This window comes from Schistocerca nitens, chromosome 3 (assembly GCF_023898315.1).
Source record: "Schistocerca nitens isolate TAMUIC-IGC-003100 chromosome 3, iqSchNite1.1, whole genome shotgun sequence".
In the NCBI taxonomy this organism is placed as follows: Eukaryota; Metazoa; Arthropoda; class Insecta; order Orthoptera; family Acrididae; genus Schistocerca; species Schistocerca nitens.
In genome coordinates, this window is record NC_064616.1 from 474,504,617 (window position 1) to 474,513,527 (window position 8,911).

Below are 8,911 nucleotides of genomic sequence, written 5' to 3' on the forward strand. Positions count from 1 at the left end.
CGGGCAAGATGAAAGGGTTACACCCCCACAAGGATATCAAGGGATTTTTTCATTAAAGGTTATATATTATTTTAGCAAAATTGAAATTATACAACCTTGGATCACATAGTAAAATTGCTGTCATTAACCTAAGAAACTTGCGAACACGAAAAAAAATAAAAAAAACTCTCAATCCGGTGTTCGTAGTTTAAGAGGTACATTTAAAAGGACGGTCAGTTAGTGAAAAACATGCATTAAACTAGAAAACATAACTGAAGTTTCAATTAAACATCGAAACTAGTAACCAACCGGGTACATATGCCAGCTTAAAAACGCGTAGTTAACCACACCTAATGAAACATGTGTTACTGTGAGTCCTAACACTATAAAATAAACCATACGGTACTTTTGTAGTCTAACTCAGTTATTTAAGAGAGAGGAACAATGACAAATTAGTGCGAAGGTCAGAGTTTGTTCGTTTGAGACGAGCAATAAACCACGCGTCAAAGTTGCAATACAACGCTCAGCTGACGAGCACGCGATAGCGGCATGGCAAGACGAGGGCATTGGCCGCGCTGTAGGCAGCGAGCCGGGGAGAAATCTTCCCCCCTTCCCTGTCCGGTCAGCTGAGTGTATACAAAGCGCGAAGGCGCATGCGCGGTCGAGTCCAGACGACACGTGACTCATATTACACGATGGCGGCTATCACGAATAATGTTCACCAACAAAGCAGAGTTTTCCCCGCGCCTGCAGTCCAGTCAGTCATGGTACATAAGCGCGGATGCGCGGAACGTTTAAAAGTTTTGAGACCACGCTTACTATGAGAAACAGTGACGAAAGTCATTCAAAAACAAGAAAGAAAAGGGTACACAAGTCTTGTAAATAGTAGCTTAGAAAATTTAATTATAAGCTGGTACTACGTAGTATTAAGTGAACATACAATTACATACTGGCCATGGACGGTATTGTCATATTATATTATATTGAGTGAAATCTTAGCTTGTACGGAAGGAGAAAGAAAATAGCACAATAGAAAAAATAAATAAGTAATGCAGATATATAACCGGAAGAAAGGCTATGTACACGAGAACAACACACGATTACATATAGGGAAAAGCCAACAGCAAAGAGATAACGCATACATTTACATTACACAGTAGCGAGCGATTTTCAGAATGAACAACAAGGAAAACGCGTTAATTTTTGTGACTAAGGAAGAGAATGACACAAGCTTTAAAATAGGAAAATAATAAACAGATCTATGCAACGTGAGTAATGAACTGAATCGTCCTAGAAACAAATACCTAGGCTTTTTAGAGGGAGAAACACATTAACGTTAGGAAACACCTAAAGCACCCAGCAAACAATTTTGTAGAATATCTAAGCTATACACGAGGGTACATGTACGAAAGCTAAAGTGTAAAGGAGGAAAATATGGAATGATTGCGCATTAATGGACCGTAAGGCAGTTATGTATGTAAGAAGAAATATTTAGTTGTAACTATTATTAGTATAAGGGACGATGCTCAGCACACCCTGAATTATTTTGGAATATTGAGGGAATGGTGCAGGGTACCGAAAAAGGGCCCCACCAGCAAAGTGTATATTATAGTGGTAGATATTTTTTGTGTGTATAAACGTATGTATGAATGTGTGAAAGGCGAAAGAAGCTCTGTACATGTACGGAACCTAAACAACATAGAAGTGTATAAGGAAAATTAAACTCTAAGACAACCTCGTGTAAACATGTATACCTAACGTCAAGAAACAACGTAATAAAAACCGCAAGACTCTGCGAGTTTACGAGAAAATACGAAAAACCTGATACACAGTGCAACATTAGCGATGCTTCACTCATGTATGCAGAAGGAAGGTATGAATTACTTTACCCACTTGAAACATGAAAGGATAAATCATGTTAAAATTATATCTTTCATACATATCACGATTTACAGTCACAAAGAATGATATCGACGCTGTACGCGAACCAGGTAAGTAGTGTGATCGACGACCTGTAAGCAAAAGGAATCGTCCATAAAATGAATTATGAACAAAAACGTCATACAGAATTTTATGCTGCACTCAAGATATGAAAGTCGGATTATTCGTGTACATAGATTTTCATGACAACCGATGCATTAAAATGTCTGTATTTTTTCTCCCATGATAACACAAGACGCCTATAAGCGCACTTTAATTAAAGATGATACACGCACACAAGGGCGTGCCGCTATTATGAAACACTGTACATAGTAATAGTAGCTACACCCTGAACTTCAAGATTTTATGTTTATATGTCGACTTTAATGTAGGAAGTTTCATTAGAGGTAATGATTTACAAGCACACCAGAACGTGCTTAAGCACAAAACACTGTACATATTAGGGTTACGCTACATATAAATGATTATTTCGTGCCTTTTCTGATTTTATACGTAAAAACCGTGGCATACACGTAGTCGTTGCCATTACCCTAAGTAGAAGGTAGAAAATTCCCTTCCCAAGCTGCAGTGGAGCGGCTACAGGTGTGTTCTCTGCATGCTGATGCATGTCGTTGCGTATGAAGAATACGTAACGAAGGTAAACCTTAACTTACACTCGAGTTCAAGAAGGAAAACAAAGGACTTGTTCCTTCTAACAGATTAATGGAAAAAGGTGTGTGTGTCAGTAAAATCCAAGACGAAGAAGCCACTATGAGTGGTCAAAAATTTTTCAATTTTCGTCGATAGTTTTTGCCTGTAATTAATGTAACTAATGTATTGTATGTGTTATATGTTATTCCATTGTATGTGATATATTTTGTATTTCATGCCTAGTCCCGTGACTTACAAATTTGTGAATACTCATGTACATTGACCTGAAGTATTGAGGGGAATGAATCTAGGTACAATAGGTAAAAGGAGTTAATGCGAAGAAAAAAGTGTAGTGAAAAAGAAAGTTTCGATTGCAATACTCGCGGTTAAAGTGGTGTGTGTAGAAATTAAAATTGTGCAAAGTAGTGCTACGTTGCAAGTGTCAGCGAGCCTAAACAAGTGACATCGAAAATTGAAGCTTGTATCGTCAAACGACCCATGGCGTTACAATAAGAAAGGACAATGCCAAACAAGTTTGACATGGAACGCTTCTTACCTGGAGCTGCATCGACGGGATCGTCCTCCGCCTCGCACATAGTGTGGTGTGTTCTTCGGGGCACATATTCCAATGTACCTCGTCGTATCCAGTCTAAGTACTGGAAGGAACTACAAGAAGCACACGCATAGTGAGATTCGGAAGTCTCGATGGTACCCGCACGTCGGTGTATATTCAGTGCACTGGCCCGCTCATTCAACCAACGTCTCCCGCTCAGTATTAACCAAAACTTTGTATATTAGGATTAAGGTTTGTAAATATTAGCATAAGTATACCAAAAAACTGACACACACTCAGTAATACCAAAGAATTCACAATGCCATGAAAATGAGACAGTAAAATGAAGTTTGTAAATAAAAGACCCCCAAACCTATATCAATTGCAAGGTCGATTACTGTATCCTGTAAACCAAATAAAATTTTCTAGTGACAGTATACAGTAGGGGGGCAGCTGTAATGACACATTCCGACGCAGAGACATACAATACCTTAAAGGCTGCGCCAAAGATTAAATTGAGAGGCATGTATATTATAATCTTTGTAATGTTCACATTGGATTCTCCTTTGTTTCATACTCCAAGAAGGAGCTAAGGGACACTTTCGATTGTTGCCTTGTGGAGGATGGACGTAATTTTTGGAGTGTGCGGAAAGGCAGCCATATAGTTAGTAATTATGGTTTGTGCGACGAGCACAGCAAGTCTTATTGTGTTGTGAATAAAAAATAGTGAGAAGTTTCTAAGTTTTACGAGAATTATTTAAAGTGACGTAGCATTGTATTCCTTGGTTTCCACCGTCTTCGTGAAGTGAACCGATGCCGACTCAGGAAGATACTCACGGTCAACAAAGAGAAGAACACCGATGACGACTAATGAATTAATACTGTGGCAGAAGGACGAATTTTACGTCTAAGGTGAGAACTCTGAATAAATCAACAATGACGTAGAACTCAAAAATGTAATTAATCGGAATGGTAAATGATATTACAGGCATATTTCACGCAGCACTGAATTTTTCCGCATTCAAGCCGGTCAATACAGTCCGTAAAAAAAAAGCCCTTCAACATTTCTAAAGTTACAGTTCCATATCCATAATTTTTTCTCTTAAAAAAACCAATAAATTTAATTTTTTTATTTATTTCGCCACATCTGCCACAACAGCTGCTGAGCCAGGGGGCCTATAGAGAGCACAATGTGGGAATCTGCCAGTGGCTCAAATGGTTCAAATGGCTCTGAGCACAATGGGACTTAACATCTATGGTCATCAGTCCTCTAGAACTTAGAACTACTTAAACCTAACTAACCTAAGGATATTTTCCCATATGTAGAATTGTGGACAGTTGGGAATATGAGTCTCACAGGAAGCGTGCAAGGGATAAGTCCCTGCAGTGTCCTAGGTGGCTCAGATGATTAGTGAAAAGTTTAATTTGCCGGCACGGTAGCTCAGTGTGTTCGGTCAGAGGGTTAGCTGCCCCCTATAATAAAAAAACTGAGTGAATGGATCAATAACGAACTTCAACGGGAGTCAGGTGACGTCCGCCACGAACAATTGAAACGAACAATAACGAAGAACATAATAAGATTACAAAAAAAAAAGGATATCAACAACACCTGTCGACAGCTGAGGTTTCAGTTAGTCATCATTTATTCCAGGGAAAAGCTGCACGGTCATCAACAGCAACTGTTCTTTCGAGAACAAGTTACTGTCTTCGTATATATTGCACAGAATAGACTAGCTTGGGCAGCTGCATCAAACCAGTCTTCAGACTGAAGATCACAAAAACAACATTGGGGAAGGAGACGGGAGGGAAAGGTAGGTTTCTGGTCCATAATTTTTCAAAGTTCTTTACTGGGAGAACTCATGAGTAAGGTAGACCTCGTGTGATTCAGTATCCTCGGCTGTTGACATCGCAAAAGACGTTTCTACATTACTTTAAATTAAAGGTGCTGCTCATTCCCGTATGAGAAAAGCTATTTAGCTCACACTATTGGCCGATACAGCGAACTGAAGTAGCGGTTCTTGTATATTTTGTTGTTGTAAACAGAAATGTCTCTGGTATGACGTTAAACTGCAACCACACATGGAGTGACCACAATATAAGTGGTCCCCATCGAACAATAGCAACAACCTGTCTGGTAGGTGGATGAGCGAGTGGAAATTGTTAGTCAACACAGTAATGTCAATTGAAATTAACCGAGCAGTACTTTATGATTCCTGTTATGATTTCCTATTACTCCAGGTTGGTGTTCGGGAGAAACGCAAAGTTACAGATGTGCCTCCAATACGAATAGCTGAACACTAAACTGATAAAGACATTAATACAAATGAATATGTTTAGTTTGTTAAGTTAATATATCTGAAAGTTATTAATTTAAATAAACTTAAATATATTCATGGTTCTTAAGAGCTAACAAGATAGATGCTTACATAGCGAAAGCAGAAGAACAAAGTACGATACGAAACAGGAAGGCATCCCCTAGCTGATTGCAGAAAAAAAATGTGAAGGCTTCTCTATTCTTTATCATCATAGAAAGTGTTACATGTACTTATTAACACTTGTGGACTTTCTGGTACACACAGATTTCATAAACATAAAGAAAGAAAAATTTTCTTGGTGTCTTACGTTTGTCTACGGTACATTTGACTACAATACTGACTGTTACATGAGTACTCATTCAACTCGTGTACAACAAAATTACAAGCTTGGTGAATACAAGAAAAAACAATACACTATTTGACATGTTTTAATTAAACAATTTGACAAATCATTTACATTGGCATGGGAGATATTTCTACAGGATACACTAACTTAAAATTTTGAGAGGTATCAGTGTTCTGAGGATAAGAGGTTAAGTCAGTTCAGTGACGTGTCTGCCATGGGAATTGATGCAGCCACTGCTGGAGTGACGTCGCACTTGGCTTGTTTGATGTCAGTCTGTCAGTGACGACCGGCTGAGTGTGAGCTCTGGTTGTGCACTTCACAGCAGAGGTGGGCATCGAAGCGCCGCCCCTCCAGGACCGTGGCCATGACAGTCGTGCGAACCTTCCCTCGCGTTGCCGGTTAAGACGGGGCAGCCGCATCGAGGTCCGACGGGAGAGTCGTGCGAAGAGTGAAACGTCCCCTTAGAAAAATTTATGAATGATTGTGTTGGTAAACCCCTTACGTAATTTTATTTTCAACCATTTGAGCAAAACTGAACGTACTCAGACATTTATCTCTTTACTTATTCTGATTGCTGTTTGTGTTAATTTGTTGTGTGTTGCTGCATTGCCTCGTCCCTTAGTTTATATATCTGAGCTCAGTAGATTTCAGATTTAAGAGTTGGGAGACTATATAATAAACTAACTATGAAGAATAGGGAAAGAATGCATTGAGAAGTTATATGAAAAATATTTGGGCAAAAATGAGTATTGTAAAATGTGAAATATTTGTTTTGATAGTAGATACGAACAAAACAGTGGGGCTTAGGGACAACAGGGTTGGATAGGATTTTTTTTTTTTTTGCAGGAGCAAATGTTGAAATAAGAGGAAAGATCTAAGGAAGGAGTTTTGGGTTGGACTGCAGTACCAGACGTCTCACTGAAAACAAACCCTGTCCTATCCTTTTGTGTTATTCCTCTTTGTGTCTGTGTACCCTTGTGTATTTGTGTTCTTCCTGTCTTTAGATGTTTATCTAATAAAAGATATGTTGTAGAATTTTTCTAATACTATGCCGTTTACTTTGTAAAGCTGTTTAGACATTATTAATTCTGTTTTGTTTCAATGCTCATGTGTGAAATTAATGTTTCGGGAACTATTCTCATTATTTTATTTATTTACTTATGTCATAATTCCTGTAACATGGTTGTATATGTTTATTTCTATTCTTTTGTAAAGCCCGTATTTCTACAAATGTTATCTGTATTGTTATGTTATTTAATGATGTATTTTGTACCTTTGTTATTTTATTCTCATGTTATAAAATTGTAATTGACACCAGTTCATCAAATAAAGTAACTTGTAAGCATTAATTTCACTGCACACAGTTCTGTTGGTCATAGTATATGCACCATATGTGAGAAGTTGCGACTGTTAGTGTTTGCACGTGTGTTAATAATTCAGCAAGGGACTGGTTAACAGAATTGCCGGTTCTAAAGACAATTCCAAAAACTTTGTGAGTGCACAAGTAGTGGTTTATGGACTTGCTATATAGTACAAGACTCTTCGATGGTGATTGTGCATCTGCACAGTCGCAAGAGATGGCTGCTGGCCGTCTTTACAAGAACTAGAGTTGGTCTGCATCTTTGATGGCCCACCAATACCATTATCTCTACAAGGACTACAGTGGGTCCGCATCTTTGATGGCCCACCAATACCATTATCTCTACAAGGACTACTGTGGGTTTGCTCTGTTGTGGCCTATTACCTGTCTGCATGTCAAGAGTCAGCACAGTCTTCCCGTTGGAAGGACAACACTAGTTCTGCATGAAAATCCACTACTTCCGCGTGCATTTTCTTTTACTGCTCAGACTTCGTAGAAAAAAAAAAAAAACTACTGCAATTTTACTGTGATGAATGATCAGAACTGTCTTTATGGACTGTGAGAAAATCTTTGCTTTTGACCAACATTGTATCGATAAGTGTGTGCATTTGTATCTTTGTTAGCGTTAATATAAAATTTTTTTAACAAATATGTATTGGCCAGTGCCCAAAACAATTTGTAAATTTTTTTTGTGGGGAGCATGGGGGCTATGTCAGTAGGCTGTTTAGATTTTTATATTGGTAACGCCACATAGTGCTCTGTATAAAAATCACTGGCTGTGCTGTGTGCAGTCTGTGGCTAGTTGGCATTGTTGTAATATTCGCTGTTGTAGTGTTGGGCAGTTCGATGTGAACAGCACGTAGCGTTTCGCAGTTGGAGGTGAGCCGCCAGCAGTGGTGGATGTGGGGAGAGAGATGGCGGAGTTTTGAGAGCGGATGATCTGGACGTGTGTCCATCAGAGAGCGTAAATTTGTAAGACTGGATGTCATGAACTGATATATATATTGTGACTTTTGAACACTATTAAGGTAAATGCATTGTTTGTTCTCTATGAAAATCTTTCATTAGCTAGGTATGCCTATCAGTAGTTAGTGACTTCAGTAGTTAGAATCCTTCATTTATCTGGCAGTATTGGCGCTCGCTGTATTGCTGTAGTTCGAGTGACGAAGTTTTTTGTGAGGTAAGTGATTCATGAAAGGTATAGGTTATTGTTAGTCAGGGCCATTGTTTCGTAAAGATTATTGAAAGTCAGATGGCGTTGCGCCAAAAAATATTGTGTGTCAGTTTAGTGATGATCAGAATAAGTAAAGAGAGAAATGTCTGCGTACATTCAGTTTTGCTCAGCTGTTTGAAAATCAAATAACGTAAGGGGTTTACCAGCACAATCATTCATAAATTTTTCTGAGGGGACATTTCAAGAGGTCTGCTGCGGCCGAACTGGACTACATCAGTCTCGGGTGGAGCGAGTCCCTGATGTCACCCCAAGGACCGAGCAGTGCTGTTGCGAAAGCACCTGTATGCCACAGGCTCAGCAGAATTGCGGAGGGAGACGCAGCCCAGGGGCCGCAGCCTCACTGCTCCACAGTAAGCGAGCCCGTGACGTCAGTGCACAAGTGCCATGCGCAAGCACTGGTGTGCTGCAGCCTACGGGCTGTTGGTAGCACTGATCGCAGTTGCGTGCTACGGGATACGAGCTGTGAGTAGAACAGTGTTTAGTCGAGTGGAGGGATTTCTTCATTTTTTTCGTAACGCAAAAAGGAGCGCTGAAACTAAACGTAGTTTGCAGA